This window comes from Clinocottus analis, unplaced genomic scaffold (assembly GCF_023055335.1).
Source record: "Clinocottus analis isolate CAN_PGR_092001 unplaced genomic scaffold, fCliAna1.0.p SCAF_18, whole genome shotgun sequence".
Classification (NCBI taxonomy): Eukaryota; Metazoa; Chordata; class Actinopteri; order Perciformes; family Cottidae; genus Clinocottus; species Clinocottus analis.
In genome coordinates, this window is record NW_027175909.1 from 14,211,065 (window position 1) to 14,231,463 (window position 20,399).

The window sequence follows — 20,399 nt, forward strand, 5'->3', positions numbered from 1 at the left end:
AGACAATATACTAGATGGATGAGTGGAGTGTGTGTGTCTCTCACTGGTTAAAAAAAAAATAAAAATCAATAAAACCTTGACACCGCAGACCCACACAAAACAAAGAAATAAAGAAAAAGTAGAGAAGCAACTCCACAAAAAGCTTCAGGGTATAGCTTTGTCAGCACCATCCACATCAGAGAAGCTTCAAAAACTTTCCTCCACATGTGTATTTTTATCAAGAATCTTGCAAAAACACACCCTTCATCCTAAATTAAATCAATCTTCAAGCGGACGTGCTCATTTTCAGGTACATCTGTACCTGAAATGCCTGAATATGTGTTTTCATCCTCCGCTTTGCTTCCTGTCAATTGGAGCCCCGCCCCTCATCCCCAAAAAAAGCAATTGCGAGTCAAGACAAGCAAACAGCAATAAGAACAGAACAAGGACACACACGACGGGGTCCTGTGTGTAACGCCAACACATCCTTTGGTTGTTGACAATTTAACCACCTCTGTTTTGCACTGTAGATAAAAATGTTTTTTTTTCTTCAGTGTGTCAATCAAACCCCCGGGTGGGCGGACCGAACAGCGGAAGTGAGACTTGAAAAGGTTAACGCTCGGCCCCGCTTCCAAGCGGAGTCTGGTGCGGTTGGTTTAGCGGTGTGACAGCACCTAATTTACCCACAATGCACTGCAGCAGCAGCGACGCGGCAGACATCAGAATGACCGTGAAGCCGAACCGACGCCTCTCTTCTCCGAAATCGGGACGTTGTGACCTTCACGACGGCTGGATTTATTGCAGGGCTGCTTTATTGTATTGCGTTGCAGCGTCCGCTAGGTGTGCCTAATAGGATAAATTACCGGGCCGCTACATGCACTGAGCTCAATGTCACCGTGCACCTGTGCGACTTGACTGACGGTACGGCCGGATTGACCTGAGATATGCCGAAGAGTGCCGAGAATATGGCGGGAGCGCGCTTTGTAATTAGCAATAAAACGTTCTCTGGTTCCTGGCCATGCACCGTGTTCCTCTCCGAAGAACTTCTGCAAACAATTATGCAAATGTCCTTAATTATTTTGATCTTTTTAATTAGTTTCTTACGCAAGTAATTGTGTCTCCAGGTGATTTCCATGTCGTCCTTTTAAAATGTTGTATGTTTATCTTACAGGCAGTGTTAATGCCACGTGAAAGGAGTTGATTTGTTTCCTAAAATTATATCAGTTTACTGTATTTATGTCAGTTTGTTTTCTCTCCTGCGCCCACAGATGCTCTCTTTGTGGTAACAGAAAAAAAAAAAAATCCCCCAAAACACACTTGACACTAACGGAGAAGAATCCAGGCGGCGCAGACGGAGCTCTGGGTTGTTTACAGAAGGATGACCAAATGGTCTGAACCTACTTTACGGTGTGTCCCATCATTTCTGCCGCCCCCCCCCCTCCTCTCCCGCTGGGACGTGTAGGACAGCGGAGCACCTGAGCTACGCCGCCGCAGCCCATCATGCATCAGCGGGAAGCTGTAGCCGCGCTCGGCCCGTCTGTGTGTATGTAAAAGAAGTGTGTTGGCGACAAAAAAAAAAAGAAGAAAAAAAAAGCGCCACCTCTGCAGTTCCACTATATTAGTTTGTCCTCGCCGGGGCAGGGGCGACAGAGAGCGGCGTCGCCGTGTATCTGCTGACAGATCAGTCTCTCGGCGGCGGGAGAAGCCCTTGTGTCAACGCGGTGAGACTGCACGGCTCGCCCTCCCAGCTGAACAAATAAGATCCCAGTCAAAATGAAAAGCATTATTACTGCTGACATCTTTATCTGCGGTCTACTTTATTTAATAACCAATTTCTTTCAAGGCTTCCTGGAGGAGTTTATCCTTTGGGCGAGTCTCTCTTTTTTGCAGCTGAGAATCTGCTGTTTAGTTATGTACACTGTGTTTCCAGAGGAGGGGAGGGGGGGCGATGTTTCATAGCCGTTAGCCTTACAGGATATTTGCTCAATGTCTGTCACACTGTCTAATATTATGCTTATTTCAATAAAAGCTCCGGGGTGTTTCATTGGACAACGCTGCTAAGAATACAGCACATGTAGCTGAGAAATCTTGAACGATTGCTGCATAATGTGGCATTTAATTTGTCTTTGAAAGCAATAAAACGAGTCGCATGATTAATTATTTATAAACTGTGGGCCATACATGTCCAAACATAAGACAAATATAATGTCTCTTTTCTGCTTCTTCACAAGAAAATCCACAGCCGTGCTTGCAGCTCTGAGGGTGCAGTGCTAAGTACAATGGTGCTTTGAGCTAAATGCTAATGCGTTAGCACATATAAGTCATGCTGCCTCCTTGTTAGGATGGGTCATCCATATCAGGTCCTGCAGAGGAGAAGCAAGACTCCTTCTTGGCATTTGGAGAGCACACATTGGAACAGTCGAGCTGAGTCAAAGCATGTAGCCCAAACAGATTTATGGAAAATAAACTACAAAAACATACAATCTATATGCTTTCATCAAAGCCACCAGGCATCATAGCACAACACAGAAATTTTACGTTGACGATTTATAAATCACAGTTCATTCGAGCTCTGGTTTGGTTCAACTCGCTCCGAGTCTGAACACTTTTATAAGTTAGGCCTCATATTGAATATGGGGGAAGATTCGGCAACTGGATTGGCAATTTCTCCCCCCAGATAGAGACTTTTTTGATTTGCTGAAGTAAAATAACTTTCTCTCCTTTCCAAATCCAGGGGCAGAAGATGTGTGCGCATAGGATTGTGGGTGTATATGAGCACGGAGCATCTTTAAAAAACCCTCTTCACGAAGGACTCAACAGAAACAGAAACATACCAACCTCAACGTTGGAACAGTTGCAGGCGATAGGCCATTTAAAATTGGTCAATTATAGACCTTTAACCTGTTGATAATGCAAAATAAAAAGTTGAATTCGGCCTGCGGCGTCATAAACGTCTGGCCAGAATGTCACAGTAATCCATCAAATATCGGTTATAACTAAAAGCTGAGTATTCAAACCTCATGGTGGCACTAATGAGGAAAAGTCAGACGACCACCAGAGTTAAGCTTCAACATGAGATGTTGAGATGTTTTCAGTCTGGCATCCCGATCGATCCACGATGCTGCCGTGACCAGAAAGAATAAAAGCATTTATTTTTTTCCACGATATTTGATTGTCTTATTATTGTTTGGACACCGGTTATCAGCACGTTGACGTCTTGATGAGAGCAAGCTCAACACTCTCCAGAGTCCCTCAGCTCTGGTTCTGTCTCGCGCAGCACTCCTGTATTGGAAACCGATGTCGGCTGATGAATGAAGTTTTAGTTTTAGAGTACAACACGTGTAGTGGGGGAGTTTGTGATTGAGAGAGGATTTACAATTAATGGTACAGCAAACGGGGATCAATTGCAATTAGGTGTCCGTAACACAGCGGGGCTGATAAGCATCCCCCCCGCCATCGATCAAAGTGCCAACGCCGCCGTCTCGTGAAGACCTCTGAGGCGTCTTCTCGCGGCCAAACGTAATTGACCCCGCGAGGTCAGCGAAACAAAGCTCTGGATTTTGTCACGGCTCCGGGATGATGGGAGGAGGGGGGGGGGGGAAATAGCAAGCTTTGCATTTGCAGTCGTGTTTTATTTTTATGCAAATGCTCAATAATCGACGAAAACACTGGCACAGTTGGGACAATATGGCATCATCATGCTGTATGCTAATGCTAAGCACGGAGACTGCGGGATGTTTTGAATTCTTCTGCATACTCAGCAGCACAAAGATTAGCTTGTGGAATAGATTCTGACACAGAGCTGTAAATGTCAAGCCCGGTTTGACATCTCTGACTGTTTTTTCTCCGTTTCTCACGATTGTGGCCACAGTTGGATATTTAATAATAATATAAAAGCGTAGTAATGTCGTCTGTGTGTGCTGTAAACTATTCAAAAGGATTTCAGCTGTCTCAACCCGCGTCTGCACTGAGCCTAATACCTCTGTGCTTTGATCCGTTTGTTACTGTGCATTGACGGTTCGGATGTTCTGAAGTGCGGCAGCGAGTGGATTTGCAAATACGGTAAATGTACATGATTTTTTTATCTTTCACAAATACTCCAAAAAATGTCACGTCCCTGCGCTTAATGACCCGGTTTTGCGCAACACTTTGGATCAAAGCGACTGAATGCTGAAAGTACAAACTTTTAACATGAATAGATGCACATTGTGGGAATCATCAACTTTAAAATGTGTCCCCAAAAGTACAACAAAATGTATTTTGATTGAGGAAGTGGCGTCGCAAAATACAGAAAGCAAAGTCTTGCTGGATTTTTTTTTCATATTTAAAATATAAAACTGTTCTCACATCGTATATTGCAAAGTAACAAACAGAAATAAAAATGTGTGTATGCACGAAAAGGTTTCGCCGTTTGCAACGTCATAATTTCTCATAATTTCTTGTCACCGGTCCTTATCCCTGGTGAGCCTTCGCAGACACATAATCATAGCTTTTATAATGCTATTAGGAAGACGGTTACAAAATGTATTCGATTCAAAAAAAGATTGGCAGTGATTTCAATTCACACGTCTAACAATGGCGGCAATCACGGCGGCGGCAGCGGCAGCAGAGAGGAGGAAGAGAAGAGAGTGCCGTGCCCGGAGCGAAGATGACCCTGTCATAAGAAATGGAGGCAGGATAGATTAAGTGAGGGGGGGAGGGGGGAAAGAGCATTCAAGAACTGAGTGAAAGAGAGCAGAGGCTAAAGTGAAGGAGATAGAGAACAGCTCGGCAGAAGTGGAGGCCGCAGCCAAATGTCACCAGGTGTCAAAATCTATACATTAGACAGAATACAGCTCTTTTGTCAGAAGGCGAACATGTAAGCGTTGTGCTCAGGCTGTAAGGTGAGGCCGACAAAGGTCTGGCAACGGTAATTGTATTTTTTGCACAAGTGACTTACATTCAGAAATAGATAGATAGATAGATAGATAGATATACACACACACACACACACTGGTTCAGACAACATTCATATGAATCATCAGTGGTAGAATGTGACTACATTCAAAGTACAATTGTGTCATGAATCTTCACCTTATTCATAATAGAGGGGCGTTGGGGCGACTGGCTCAGTGGTTTGAATGCCCGTCTTTCAATCAAATGCTCGGTGGTTCGAGCCCCGGCTCTGCTCGTTGCGTCCTTGCGTCCTTGAGTGACATTGCTGTGTCTACGGTGTATTGAACTAAAATGTAAGTCGCTTTGGATAAAAGCGTCAGCTAAATGTAATGTAATAATAAAGAAGAGCAAAGTCGTTCTTGCTAACATGGTTGCAGATTTCCCTTAAACTGATATTAATAATGATTATGTGCACAACGAATGTTCTATTTGGTCTTGACGTTGCAGAGAAGGAAGCTAACTCACGGCTTTGTTCTCAGGAAAAGTTGGACTACGTCCTCCAGAAACAAGTCAAAACGCCGCGTAAAGCTGTGACTCTCTACTCTATTCTGTAGACGGTGGACAGGTTTGATGCATTTGTGCAGAAACCGTCCCGGCTCAGCTCCACAACTGTGAGATCACTGACCTTGACCTTGAATCCCTCTTCTGGATTAATATGGGCAACTGTTTCCTGGAGCAGTCACAGTGCAGATTTATGATTTTGAGAAGTTTCTCTGCAGCTGTGCACCTCAAAATGTTTCTTTTGCACAAAAGAGACTCATCATATGAGCATACAACAAATATTAAGGGGGAGTATAATGATACTTTTTTACATATTTAAACAATTTAAGCAACAATACCTGAAATCAAGAAAAAATAACCACACAATAACCACACTTTCATTAAAGGGCAGTGTTGCAAAAGAAAGGATTCAACTAAAAAATAAAAACCAAGACCTTGACACGATTATGTATATTTACCTATAAAATAACAAACTTTCCATTAAATCAGCAGGCAGACATTATTAGGCCAGCAATACTAATTAAGTATGTATGTTAGTGCAACAATCCACACGATGCATCTCATTATTCTGTGTGTAAATGCATAAACATTGCCCTTGCATTTCTTCTCATCCTCCCTCATTATACTTTTAGTATTGAGACAAATATGCCTTAAATTCCTGTTTGTTATGCAACATCTGAGACTATACACAGCTACCAAAATGCATGGGCGTGTCCTCCTGGCATCGGACCGGAGGTCAAACTGTAGCATCAAATGACAGCAGCGACATGTTTGGGTTTATGTATTACCATATATTAAAATGCATTAGATGTATTTGATCTGATATTTGATCCTGCGCAAATTGAATATTTGTTCATTTTCAAACTGACAAAATAAATAGTCGGAGAACAACTAATCTAAATCCGTGTTTTCTCCTGGTTACAAAGCTCTTAATACCCGTCTAATGCAATATGCATACTGTGGCAATTCACAGCTTAAAATCAGCTTCTCAGGGAAAGACGACTCCGGCGTCGCTCAGTATGCGGCGCTCGGGCAGAATGCTGAGCTACGTTCACCTTTTTCCCCCCGAAGCTAAATACATAGAAGGCACCGCATAACAAAAACCTTCCGGCAAGCGATGAACGTACTTTTAGTTTTAGAGGGAAATCTCACCCCTATTGGAACCCGTGTGTTTGTCTGAGTGCCAAGAGGATTACACAGCTAACACTGGCATCATCATTTTCATTTTTTCGTGCATGAAAAGCAACAGTATGACTCAGGCTACGAAGGTTAATACCTTGAGCGCAAACAGGAACGGTTTCCCGTCAATGTAAACATTCACTTTCTGGCTCAACAGATTGCCGCGAGACGCTTACACGGTTTACTTGGAGGGTTTTCGAATCCGTGGATGTGCTTTGCTCCAAAAAAGTATGCATACTAAATGATATTCCACCACTGGAAACAATGATGGTGCATTCGGGGCCGAAGCGCCGACCCCTAGTTGCTGTTTATATGCCGGTCAAGCTGTTTATTCTACTACGGAAAGCAAACTACAGCTTCTCATTGATTTTTCCCCACGATCAATTTTAGTTCGCTGATATGACGACTGCGGCTGGCAGACTTTTGCCAGCTGCAGCTAGCTTAGCATAAGCTAAGGCAGATGCTGCAAGAGTTGAGTGGCGTGTCAACGCAAGCGTGACATCGTTTATGTGCAAGTGTTTTAATATGGTACGGTTTCAGCAAAGATGCATATGTTTGGGAAAACTGAGCATATGGACACATGGAAACGTGGCTCCAATTCATACATTTTATGACTAAGAATACATCATTTTTTGGGATTATTGGTTCACCAGCAGTGCATTGCAAGACAACGTTTCGTTTGAGGTAGTATTTAATATATAAATGGTTATTTTTGGGGTGAAGTATTCCCTTAAAGTTGTGTTTTCTCACACTTATACTTTCTCACTTCCATCCTATAGCTGCTCACCGGACATGCCGTTAGCGCATCACCATTTCATTTTGCTTCAGTTTAGTCCTCCGCTTGAAAGATGTTACGGGATCTGCCTGTACGCGTTATCGCTCCGTGTCATCTTCAGATGGCTGCGAGGAAGTGAGACATGATGTATGCTTCTGTCTCTTGTCATCAGGAAATTACCAGAGGCAGTGCAACTATTGCAATTATTCAATTTATTCTGATGATACTGATGTTCCTGCACTTGCATTCTTTGTAATCTATGATGCAATAGTTACACAAGGTGCATCCATAAAACATTACACAAATGTAAAAAGCCAACAAGCTGCGTGACACATGAATATGCTGATGGTTTGATTTACATTTTTTAAATGGTTTGAAACTCGACTTAAGAAGGCGCTCTGTTTTGCAATCGGATACGACGTCAGACTTGACATAATGAGGTGAAATGTATTTGAGGTGGCACTCGGCATCCCCCAAAGAGACTGGCTCAGCTCCGGTCTTAACGCGTCGAGAGAGAGAGACTCTCGACATCGACGAGTTCAACCCCGCTGATGCCGAAGACGCCACGCTCAGATCAAAAAGGAAAGTTAGAAGAGGCGGAGATTTGCAAAGTCAATCCCTACCACCCCGCTAGCTTCAGATACACCGCTTGATAAGGTTTTGGATCGATGCGCTGATGGACACGGTGGCAGAGGCAGGGCTGGTTATGTTCTCCCAACCACCGCGATGGTTTCATGGGTTGTGTGTTTGCCGGATTGGATCGGCACGCTGGACCTTGAGTGACCCACGAATGTCTTTCTGGAAGCAGCGTGAGCTTCTTACAGGATTTCACTGTGCTGGACAGTAATGAGGTACATTAACCTAAGTACAATTTGGAGGTATTTTAAAATGCACCTGTGTGCAAAGCCAGGTCCACGAAGACATTTTCTCAGTTTGGTGAGTAAAAGCTCTGCTGGCCTGCACAGAGCCCTCACCTTGACCTCTTTCAATACCTTCAGTATGAACTGGAATGCCGACGGCAAGCCGGGCCTTATCGCTAACATCAGTTTTGGACCTCGCTAATGCTCTAAATGTGAGTAAATCCGCGCAGCCGGCTCCCGAAATCTTGTGAAAAGCTTTCCTGGACGAGTGGAGGCTGTTATAGCAGCTGATATAATGCCCTTGGCTTTTAAGGGAGATCTTGTAATCGCACAAGGGTGTAACATCCTGATGCCCACACACTTTTTTTTTTTTTTAACCGTGTTTGCAACGTTATGAAAGGGGCCGTTCTGCAAATTGAGTTCTTTAATTTTGATATGTAAATAATCTGTACATCAGTAACAGTCTGAATGCTGGATTTATCTCTGTAATAATGCATTTTAACATGGTATTGCTACTTTGGATTGAGGGAGAGCTGCATAGATTTATACAGGTGCTGGACTTGCACAAGACATTTTATAATATAATAAGAATGTGGTGCAACTGAAGCCAAGGTCATAAATACACACGATCCTACACCTCCCATAATGCAACTCAATAGCATAGACACCCCAAGTTTGTTACACAGCCTCCGTGATATACTGTACATGTGTAGTATCCAAACCCACGATACGATAGCCGAGGGATTATACAACTGTAATACTCCCCCCGGGATTACATTTTATTTTACATTTGGTGGAGTGCTCCTTTAATTTACATAATATCCCGATACTTATAACCCACTGTATTTTGTCAGCACCTTTTGAACCGCGTACATAACATCAAGCGGTCTTTACAAAGACACAAACTGGCCACAAAGGTTTCCTCTCTTCACCTTCCTCTAAAAAAAAGAAACCATATTGTTGTGGAAAACGTATTGAGCTGAGCTGCAGAGGATGAGCTCCCGAATGTTGTTTTCCTCGGCGGTCTAATGGAGATTTTGATGTTACTGACACCAGTCCGTCAAGAGAAGACAGCCCTCCTCCTCCTCCTCCTCCTCCTCATCCTCTTCCTCCTTCGCGGACTCCTTCTGTTCTTATCAGCGCGAACGAGATTGAAAGTTTCAATTGGGTTTATCGTATCAATTGTCCACACTGACATTCAAGGTTCGGACTGGCAGCTTTGTCATGGTCAAGGAAAAAAGAGTCACTCTCGACATAGTTGTGCTCTTCACGTGGACGCAATGTCAAACTGCTGCCATAACGTGTCAGTGATGCCGTAATGTTATTTTATATAATCTAGTTACTGTATATTACGAAATCTATTCATCAAAAGTGCATTCGTGACAAATAATTAAGTGAGTATGGCCTGTCAAGTCTGTTCATGTGTCATTCTGCTTTATTGCTAATCCTCTTCTGGGTTGCAAGGAGGTCGTGTCCCAGCATGCATTGAGAGAGAGTCGGGATACACCGTGGACAGGTTGTCTATCAAAGAGAACACACACACACACACACACACACACACACGACTCGGGTTTCAGCCGAGGCCCTGCTGACTCTGAGCCACCGCGCTACCCGTCTCATCCCTTAAGGCATCATATCCCTTTGTGCCTTTTTGTTGTGTTATTCTATAGTAAAAAAAAAAGACATGTTGGTTTATTTATTTTCATGAAAATATGAATTCATGCTGCTTTTTAAAGTCCGGGGAGAGTAAAATCTGAGATTTGTTTCTAAACAGATTTTCAAAATGGTGGAAATTCATTGCTGAAAAAACATGTTACACTTCTCATAATACTCAAAATGAGAGCTAGTATACGTATCAGTGCTTCTGTTGTCGAATTGCGAGTTAACACAGCCAGCAGTTTGCCAGCTAGTCTAGTTTTTTAAACAACTAATTTATCGCCTAAAACATCCTAAAATTACTTCACGCAAGGTAACAGCAGTAGTATTTAGAAAGTTTCAACTTACAATTGTGTGTTGTTTCCTCCGCCATTTCTTCTATTTGCTGGAGTGAAATGCATTCTGGGATATTTTGCCATCCAAAGTACTCACAAGTCACCATCGATGCAGGCCCGGTAAAGTACACAGACGTACGCATATTGAGAAACAGCGCCTGTGTGTGTCTTCCCAGTGTTTCCTGATTGGTAATTACCTCCACCTGTTCTCGTTTCAGACTCCTCCCACCTCCTGTGCCTTCCTCCTGTGTGATTGCAAAGCCACGCCCTAATTGTTTCCACCTGTGCCTCGTTGCCTGCTTGTATTTAGTCTGTGCTTTTTTTTTTTTCCTTCCAGTTGTGAGATTGTCTTCTTTGTAGCACCCCTCTGTTTGCATTACCTTCAGGTTATAGTTTTCAGTACCAATAGTTCCCTGTTTTTCCACCTTCACTCCTCTGCGACTGAGTTTTTCCCCCACCACCCTCCGTTGTGACATCATGCGCTGAACCGTCAAAGAATCCATAATCCCTCTCCGTGTCATTTAGAGTGCACGTGCAAGGATGCAGCATACATTTTACATTACAATATATGCTTACATCATAGGCTACACTGACACTGTCGCTAGTGTTGTGTGGCAGTTAAACGGTGGATAGATTGTTGTTTTTGCGCATCACAACGCCCGCGAAATGATTAATTTCACTATCGTAATTTGATCAATTTGCTCGGATAATATATGGAAGGTCTCCAGCACTCAGTGTACATATGTAATCAACTCTCAGCACCAGCTTCAGTGGCCCTTCAGAACAGAGAGGTTTGCTTATTTTACCTTGGTTTTGAAATCAAGTTTGACATACTTGCCTTTTTTTTATCTTTTAAAAGTTGTTAATTGGTACAAACCATTAAGTTAATGGCTGAACAGGGAATGCCATTTAAGAAATCATTAATAAACTAAATTGTTGACCTGATGATGGCGCTAGATTAAAAGTCAGGGAATCACAACATAAATTAGTCTTGCAGGGGGAAATTTATATTTTTTTCAACCAAATATGGTGATTCATCGCTGTAGAGACAAATGTTACATTCGTGGGTGGCACACAAGAAAAAAAGACCACCACGGATATTTGTACCAAATGTCCTACTAATCCATTGAATAATCGTTCAGCTATTTCAGCCAGCACTTAAGTGGGGGTCGACCAACGGACCAACATTTCCATCCCCTGAGTCGCGCCGCTCGCACGGCTCAAAACGCATTATTTGTGAACTCTGACAAAAGACTCCGAAGAATATAGATCCGAGAGTCACGCAAAGACAAAACCTGGAGCTCTGAGCAATTAAATGTAATACATCGGAGACCTGGTCTGTGCTGAACATTTGTTTGAGAGATCGCACCCGAATTAGCTTTTGCAATAATCGTGCTGAAAGGTCTGAACCAGGAGATCAGAGTCTGTCTTATCTCACAGGTCCAACATGGGAAATATCCCCTTTTTTGGAGTTTAGCTCTGTCTTATAGTCTTATGTTTGTTTAGGGATGTCCTAGAATGAAGGTAGTGTTACCGAGGGGGTTGAAGGTTAGCGGTGAATAATTAAAAACCTGTGCAAACGTCTTTTTTTAATATTACTGACGTTCATGGCTTGTTCACTTTTGTGAGGTGTTGCGTGGCAACCCGTTCAGAAACAATCTCTCATGACTCGAGTGCTCTCTCTGTGGCCTTTTCAGATGGACTCCCTATTGCTCTTTTCACACTTATATTCAATTCAAATGGTTTTGTAATGTGAAATACATTCACAAAAGCGGCTCCCACTTGTTACACCGTGTTAAAAAGTGTCCTTTTTATGTCAGTGACAAAGGCTGTTGGAGCTTCTTGTCCTATTAGCTTTAAAGGTTTCTCACGCTTGTCAACTTGTGAGGTTAAAACTACACGAAATGGGGGGAGGGAGGGGGGGAAATACAAAATAAACCAGGAGTCAGTGTTTACTTCAGTGTTATTTCAAAGGCACAAAGTTGACTTCTCAACATGTGTCAAACAACTTTCAGAAACTGTGCTGCTTGTATTATTATTATTTTTTTTTTTAGATATGTCTCAATGCAGTAATTAGTTTTAAAAATAGCTCCTTGTGTAATTTCTTTCTGACAGTTCAGGTGTTGTTTATTTCTAACTTTCTAAATGGGTTTCTGATGAGGATGAGGTAACATTACCATGGTGGGTGATGCATTTATTATATAGCATAAAGTATATTTTTAGCACCTTTAAAAAAAAAAAAAAAGTAAATATGCAGCTGCTTTGTCACTTTCTTTTAGTATGATTGGATCATTTGTCTGAAATTGGCTCTGGAATTAATTTTGCCTCAAAACATTTACTCTTGTTCAGTAATCAGTGTACAATGTACAACATTGTCAACAAGTCAAAATTGGAGGCAACAGTTGATGTGTAGCTGTGAGAGCTGTAAAGATTTAACGGCGTTTTGATTCCATTTCTTGTTCTCTCAGAAAAAATGTGATGCAACATAAAAGTCTGACATTTTGCCCATGATTCAATTTAAAATGATTTATAACAATGCTTACAATGTGTAACGGCTCTATGAATGCAGAAAAGCAACAAACACCTGAAGGCAAGCAGGTTTGCGATGGAATGATTAGTGGGGCTCGAAACAGAGAACCAGAGTATTTTGCTAAAGATAACATTTTACAGGCGCAAATTAGCAACTCACATAATGTCAGAACTCCTAAGACTTACAATGATATACAGCTAAAGCTTAAAGGATTGATTTCTGTTTCTTTTTATCTCCTGCTTTAAAAGCAGGGTTGCTAATCTTAAGAAACCAACAGGAGTATGCTAGCTTGTTTTTTTAATGATCCAAATAAACCCAGCGCCAGTGTTGCCAAGCAAAATAAATTAGCCCACGGCGCTAGTTTCAAATGTCGCTAGAGCTAGCAAGAAAGTTGCCAAGTTAGCCACAATAACAACCCAGCCCTTCACCAAAAACCATAAAACCACACCCTAATATTATCACAATGAATGTACACAATGAACATGGCTACCGTTAGTGCTCGTAGCTGTCAAGCTAGCAGGTAGCCTGACCGATCATGTTTAAAGAAGAAAAAGAAGTTATAGTCCTGCTACAGCCGCAAATATCAGATTTTGTTCTGTTGGTCTGAGCAGTTTATTTGTATTGGATGTAACACAATATGAAAGGCTAGTGTACATTGTGTATGTTTTACTGATGAGAGGAAACGAAACATAACTGGTTAACTCTGCATAATTACATTTATTTGTTCTAATTAAGTTGAAAAGATATAAGATGAGACCTTTTGTGAATTGGGCCATGGTGGTTTGTACCCAGAAAAGAAAAGTTTGGGAAACACTGTTTTCCAGCATAAATCACAAACATAATTTTAACTGCAGTTTTGGGGAGCTCATCATTTTTTCTTTAAAAAAAAGTCCAGGATGAATTGACAGTGCAGCCTTCCAGCCAGAGAGAAACACAAGTGTCCAATAAATCCCCACGAAACTATTATAAAATATTAGCTAATCTTTTTACAATTCAGAATGACATGGATGGGGATTTTTTAACAGGTGCATTACTGCTGAAGTGCCTTGGGGGAAGAGATTAGCTACTGCGCCAATGCATGACTGCAGGACTGAATGAATAATGCCAGAAGCTCAGTATTACTGTGACCGGCTGCTATGAGCACGGATTCTGCTGCAATCTGAATGTCAATATTTAAGCCCATACTGTATATCCCCACGACTGACATTTGTTAACCCCACAGATATGTTTGCAGCTTATAAAAATAATGTCAGAGTCTGTAGCAATTTGTCAACTGCATCTATTATTTATCATAGACTAGCCGGGGCAATAAACTTCTCGCCGTACCAACAGATCCACATTAATAACTGCAAACACATTTTGTGCTCATTTGAACGTAAAATGCTGTCTTGCCATGGCAGGGTGGTTGCAAGATTAGGTGCAAAAATCAGGGTGGCAAAAGTTAACAAGACATGCTGTTCTTGCCGCTTGTCAGCTTGTGTCAAGATGCCCCTTGGCAAGCACTTTTATTTCCAATATCTTCAGATGGGCTGCTTGTGGCTTTAATAAGAGCTCACTAGTTTGGAGAGGTACCTGCGTTTAACTTCGTAGGGTGATTTGCTTTTTTAAAAGCAATGTATTAAAGTCAAACAGGGTAACACTTGATTATTCAGCCCACAGTGTAAATAATTACCCGGTACTGACCCTGTAAGTTCCCTTAATTCACAGTGTACTATAGTTTTTATGCACCAGTATAAATACATACTTTAATGTAGGTACAGCAGAGCAAGGGTGAAATAATTGGGAGTAGCCTACCTATGGGTTATTGAGGAGGAAATAAATTACTTATTTGTATATATTTTGTCGTCATCAGAAGAGTAAACCAACACTTACCAACGCTGGGTCTCTCTGCAAAATTTTGGTTTTGATTTAGTTTGTTTCCGGTTTTATTTTGAAATTCCCTGCCTCTTCTGTCCTGTGGTAGTTTCTTCCCGTCATTTTTGGTTTCCTCACCTTTTTTTTCTAACATCTTTTGTTGTATTCGTCTCGTCAGCCTGACAAAACTCCTGTGATCAACAAATCTCATTCAACGTTAGCTTGAAATGCTAACGCTGTGCTTGACAGTCATGTGATGCAGAGGAGAGGATAACGAGTTGACTTCAGAGAGAACAGTGAGCTGGTTCTGGCATAGACCACTTAATCGGTAGATATCTTAGCAGGCGGTTTGCAGTACATGCAGAGTACATGTGTGTGTGCAGTACATTAGTGCGGGAAATCCTCTCGCACAACAGGTTAGCCATTTTCCTGCTAATGGATCTCAGAAGCAACACGCTCTTGGAGAAAGACCTTGAAGAACAGATCTCTGCTGCTCCGCGCAATCATGGCTGCAATGTGGAACAGCTGTCTACCAGCAACACCAGCACAAATCACACATTAATCACCTGTTTGTCCTAAATACTGCGGCACAGAGGTGGCCAAAAAGGGTGCCGGCAATTTTATGCTTTCATTAGCGGCTAACGGCGATGATTACCCCGGAGGGCATTTGAAGGTAATATTCGACTTTTGTACATTTTTGAGATTATTATTATTAATAACTCTCAACCCTGGTTAGGAAAGCTTTTTGCAGGGATAGCAGCAGCTTCATGATAAATAGTATTTTTTTTATTTTTTGGGGGGTGGGATAGAGAGATTAAGAGTCTCTGCTGCAACGGAGATGAGATCACAAAGAGGCTGAGATGTTAACATTGTTCCTGTTGTCCTTATATAATGCTTTCCTGTCGCAGGTTTTAGACTTACCGCTTTTTATTCGAGTCCCCAGAGGTGCCTGCTTTCCCGCCGACTCAAGGTAGAGGACATTGTCGGGACACGGCAGCTTATACATGTTAATGTCCCCCTTTTTCTTATTCCGCTCCTGTTAGATTGATGGCTCGGCAGTGGTTCTCATTGATCAATCAGACACAATCTGCGTCTCAAATGAACCCAGGCCAGGGGGATTGTGCATTCTTCCAGGGGAACCACATCCCTAAGGGTATGACAGCGCGCCGCACCGGATCGATTGTTTTCAACTTATTTGTGTAAATACTTTGTAACCTTGCCGATTTATCATCCTCATTTCTTTGCCACTGTGTGAGGAAACTACAATAGATATCAAGCCCAGCCGGCTGACACCAGGGGCCCGCCGACTTGCAATTTCCATCTTTGCGGTCAAGTCTGGAAAAAGGATTACAGGAATGATGAGAATTAATTATGCATTTCATGAGCATGATGGATACCGCACGTTAAACTCAAAACTATATTTCCCCCGAGAACAGAGAGGAGTCGGCTCGCTCCTTGAGTGTCTCCTTTGAGGAATCCTGTCAGTTCTCACTCTCAGAAGATGAAACTTCAACATAACAAAACTAAAAAAAAAACTGATTTTCGTACCACAGTGGAAAATGGAGTGAGTCAAGCTAACACCGTGCAGACAAGTCTTCAGAATACTGCATTTAAATTGCATCTAAGTAAGTAAATGGACTGCAGAGGATACTTAGTGAGACACTGACTTTAATGACACTTGTCTCGAGCTAAGTGTGGAGGTTTTAGGCCAAATTTGTGCTTCAGTTCCACCTAATCTCCTCCATGTTGCCTCAGACCTCTTGTGTTGTCGCTCCATCATCTCTAATATGGATTTTTGCAGTTTAGAATTTTATATTATGAGCAGCAAAAATATTATTCAGTCCAAAACAACAAACCGAACCCTTTTGATTTGGTGTCGACGTTGCATCCTTCTTGTGTGTCATAAGTGCCTGATAATCCAGACTCGTCGGCCCCAAGTCTCTTCTTGCACAAGCACTTTGGCCACTTTCCAAGGGGAAAAAAAAGAAAAAAATCTAATTTATTCAAACGCACAGAAGTTTTTCCTAAAAAGCAATGACTCCCACTGAAAAGAATCCCATTCAATCGTCACTTATGACCCACCAGAAGAGCAGAGACGCTGCCCTCTGCCCGTATCCTCTGTTTTGTTTTCATCTCACTGTGATCGGGTCGTTTCTGAGCGTTCCTCTCCCTCTTCTTCCTCCTCTTCCTCCCCTCCTCCATCTCGTCTGCCCGAGGATTGCCAGTGTCGCTGAGCCAACTTTGAACGTTGTGTCTTTTCCACAACTGCAAACGGACGCGTCCTCCTTACTCTGTCGAGTGTTGTGGTGTTTTTTTAACCAATGATTACGCTTTCCGGTCACCGCATGGCAGCATATGGCGTCGGTGCTGTTGCTATGGTTATCTTCATCTTGATTAAGCTGTGAAATTGAGGTGGCTGCCAGGAAGTGTCACTCCGAATGTACCTTTACATGTTTTCTCTCAATGATAGTCTCAGTGTTACTCAACATAGAAATATGTCTCCCAGACGATGATGATGATGCCGATAATAAGAATATGCAATATGTTTTCTCTAAATAGCAGCATACTATAGTAACGCTCTGGTGCTGCGAGGACGACTCATGAATCAGAGCAAACTCAAAAAGCTTCATTATTGCAAATGGAACAACAATTTGCTTGAGTATTTTATTCAATACTACTTTGTACTTCTACTTTGATGACTGTGTATTCTTGCCCTGCTATTACAAATATATATATGTGTGTGTGTGTATGTGTGTATATATATATATATATCTGTGTGTGTGTATATATACATTGTGTGTGTATATATATGTGTATATATATATATATGTATATATATATATATGTGTGTATATGTGTATATATATATGTATATATATACGTGTGTATATATGTGTGTATATATGTGTGTATATGTGTATATATATATGTATATATATACGTGTGTGTATATGTGTGTATATACGTGTGTGTATATTTATGTGTGTATATATGTATATATATATATGTGTGTATATATATATATATATATATATATATATATATGTATACATATATTTATGTGTGTGTGTATATATATATATATACATATATACATATATATATATATACATATATATATATATATATATATATATATATATATATATATATATATATATATATATATGTGTGTGTGTGTGTGTGTGTGTGTGTATATATGTATTTGTATGTTTAACTGTTGCAGTAAGCGTACAGTTCTCAGGTAATTATACCTAAAAACTGTATTAAATGCACTGATTTATCAAATGCACCTTGTTGCGTGGAGCTTCATATTTTATGGACAAACCACTTAATGCAAACACAACATTGCGGTCTGGATCCAGGAGATTTCCCTCGCTGCCCCGGCGTGCAGTTAGTGCTCGTTTGAGGCAGATTCCTGGAGGATTTCGAAGACCCGAGATGTCTCACAAGTAGTCAGCGAGCAGCTGGTTGAGAGTTGGCGGCCGGCCATTAGTCGGCTGTCTCAGCTGGTTCAAACATTACTTGAAATCACAACAGCGTTCACAGATAAACAGCAATGTTTGAATTGTGGCTTTAGTTGAGCAGTTCCAGAGGAAAGTGACCAGGATTTATATATTATTTATCAGATGAAAGATTTTTCTTGCTTGTTTTTTGTTTTTTTTTCCCCTCTCGGACTTTTTGTTTCGATGTCTTTGCAACTTTTCAATTGTGACCCAATTTATTTTCCCCTCCATCAACCCAGGCAGTTGACAAATGCAGGGTCTCATGTGTGAGGAGGTAGACACCGAGCGGAGACGCTGATGTTTCCTGTCGAATAGAGAGATCCTCCTCGGGCAGCGGCGGCCTCGTCCTTATTTGTCATAAGTGTCCGCTGTTTCCCATGGCTAAAGACAAAGGCCACGCAACGTATGAGGAACATGCATTTTTAATGTGACATTCTCATCAAATCCGCCACAGTGGACCGCGCAGAATGCCAATGACGCTTTTATTCTTCCCCCAATTACAGCGAGACGACGCAACAATATGAATGTAAGCCGTGAAGGGCACAACACGACGACGCCCGAAAGCGCTCCGTCTCCTGCGAGTCTGAACTTGTGAACTTCGTATTGATGTTCCTGTCGCGTTGGATTAGGCATTAAGTTGTTTTTTCAAAAGAAATATTCAGAAATCATTAATCAGAAGAGCACAACAGTGGGGGTGGGAGGGAGGAGTGAGAAACAACAATGCACCTCTGTTTAGAAATAAGCAGCTTAACGTCGCCGCCGCCGATATCTTCTCTTTGTGCCTCCTGTGAGGAGAATGATGTCTTCGCTGATGGAGAGATACACGGGATGCAAACATGCAGTTTGTCATCATTACAGTTTACATTATTTACACATGACATCCGTGCGAATGCTGATTTGACCGGACTCACCTTTTTTATCTTGTTGCAAATCTGCTGACCATTACTCTGCTGGCCGTCATTCGACAGCCCCGAAATGTCACCGCAGACTGAGAGATAGTCCGGTTCAGAGAGGAGGAGAAGACGGCGGGAATGTAAATAATCGTTGCGGGCCGCCGAACCCACGAGCTTTTTCATCTCTGATGTTCTTTTCTTTCTTTTTTTTTTTTTGCAGTGGTCGGTCCACACTCCATCATTATAATGAGGGAGGTTCAATTAGACAAGGTCTACAATGGGGGTTTTAAATGTCACAGTGCAGGTCCTGACATTTCTCTGTTTGATATGGAATCAGAACGGGAGGCGGAGGAGTTCACGGGCAGAACTAATCTCAACCCGCCGAAATAACAAATTCCACCCTGTCACAAAAGCTCTGAGGGAAGGACGGTGCGTCCACTTAGGAGACATTTACACCCCAGCAGAGCGAGCGCGCTCCTGTTAGAGCATCCTAATGAGTGAATCTATTAGCATTGTTCCGGTTTGTAATTAGCCCTCGGAGGCTAGCGTGTGTACGAGAGGCATGTAATGAATGCTCTTTGGGCATTTTAACCAAAAGGTTATTTGGTCGTCAAATGAAAAAAAGACTCGATAAAATGAAAAACTTTTTTAACTCGTGGAAAAATTGGTAAAAAACCACCGTGAGCGAGGCCGGATTGGAGGGTGAACGCCGTTCAGAGCTGAAATCATCGAGCAAAAGATGATGCGTTGCGAGCTACGCCAACGTTTTCGACGTCGTGGGCGTGGTCACCGCGCGTCCGCCTCTTCTCCATCCCTCCACCTCGCTTGGGGGTGTTGTGACCGATGAAAGTAGATGGAGGTATGTTCACATGAAATACTTTCCTTTGCGAGGAGCGTTTTTGCTGTTGCGTTTCATTAATGTTTGTTGCTAGAAAGTGTTGGTGAGACAAAAAAGATTCATGAATTTTGCAAAAAAAAGCCATTTCAGTGTCTGAATATCGACTGAAAAATGGGTCAAATATTTATTTGGGTGACTATAGAGCAAAATAATGGGTCATATTCTGTGTTCAGGGTTCAACTCCAGTGAAGAGGAACAACCACAATAGAAAACTGAACAATTACCACACATTTGAAAGCAGTAAACCTTTGAAAATAATTGATCCATCCCTTTTCTTTTCTCACTAAAGACTTGGTACTACGATCATGAGTGAAACTCTGTAGCTAATTAACTCCCACAACATCCATTTAATCCACTGTTGTAGCGATCAACACTCGTCAAAAAGAAGCCGTTTTTATATTCAGGGTTATTTAGTGAGGAGACAGGAGTTTCTAGTGGAGGCACAGAAACATGGAGGAAGTAAATAGTGCAACTAATTCAGGATTTAAGAAAAAAGAT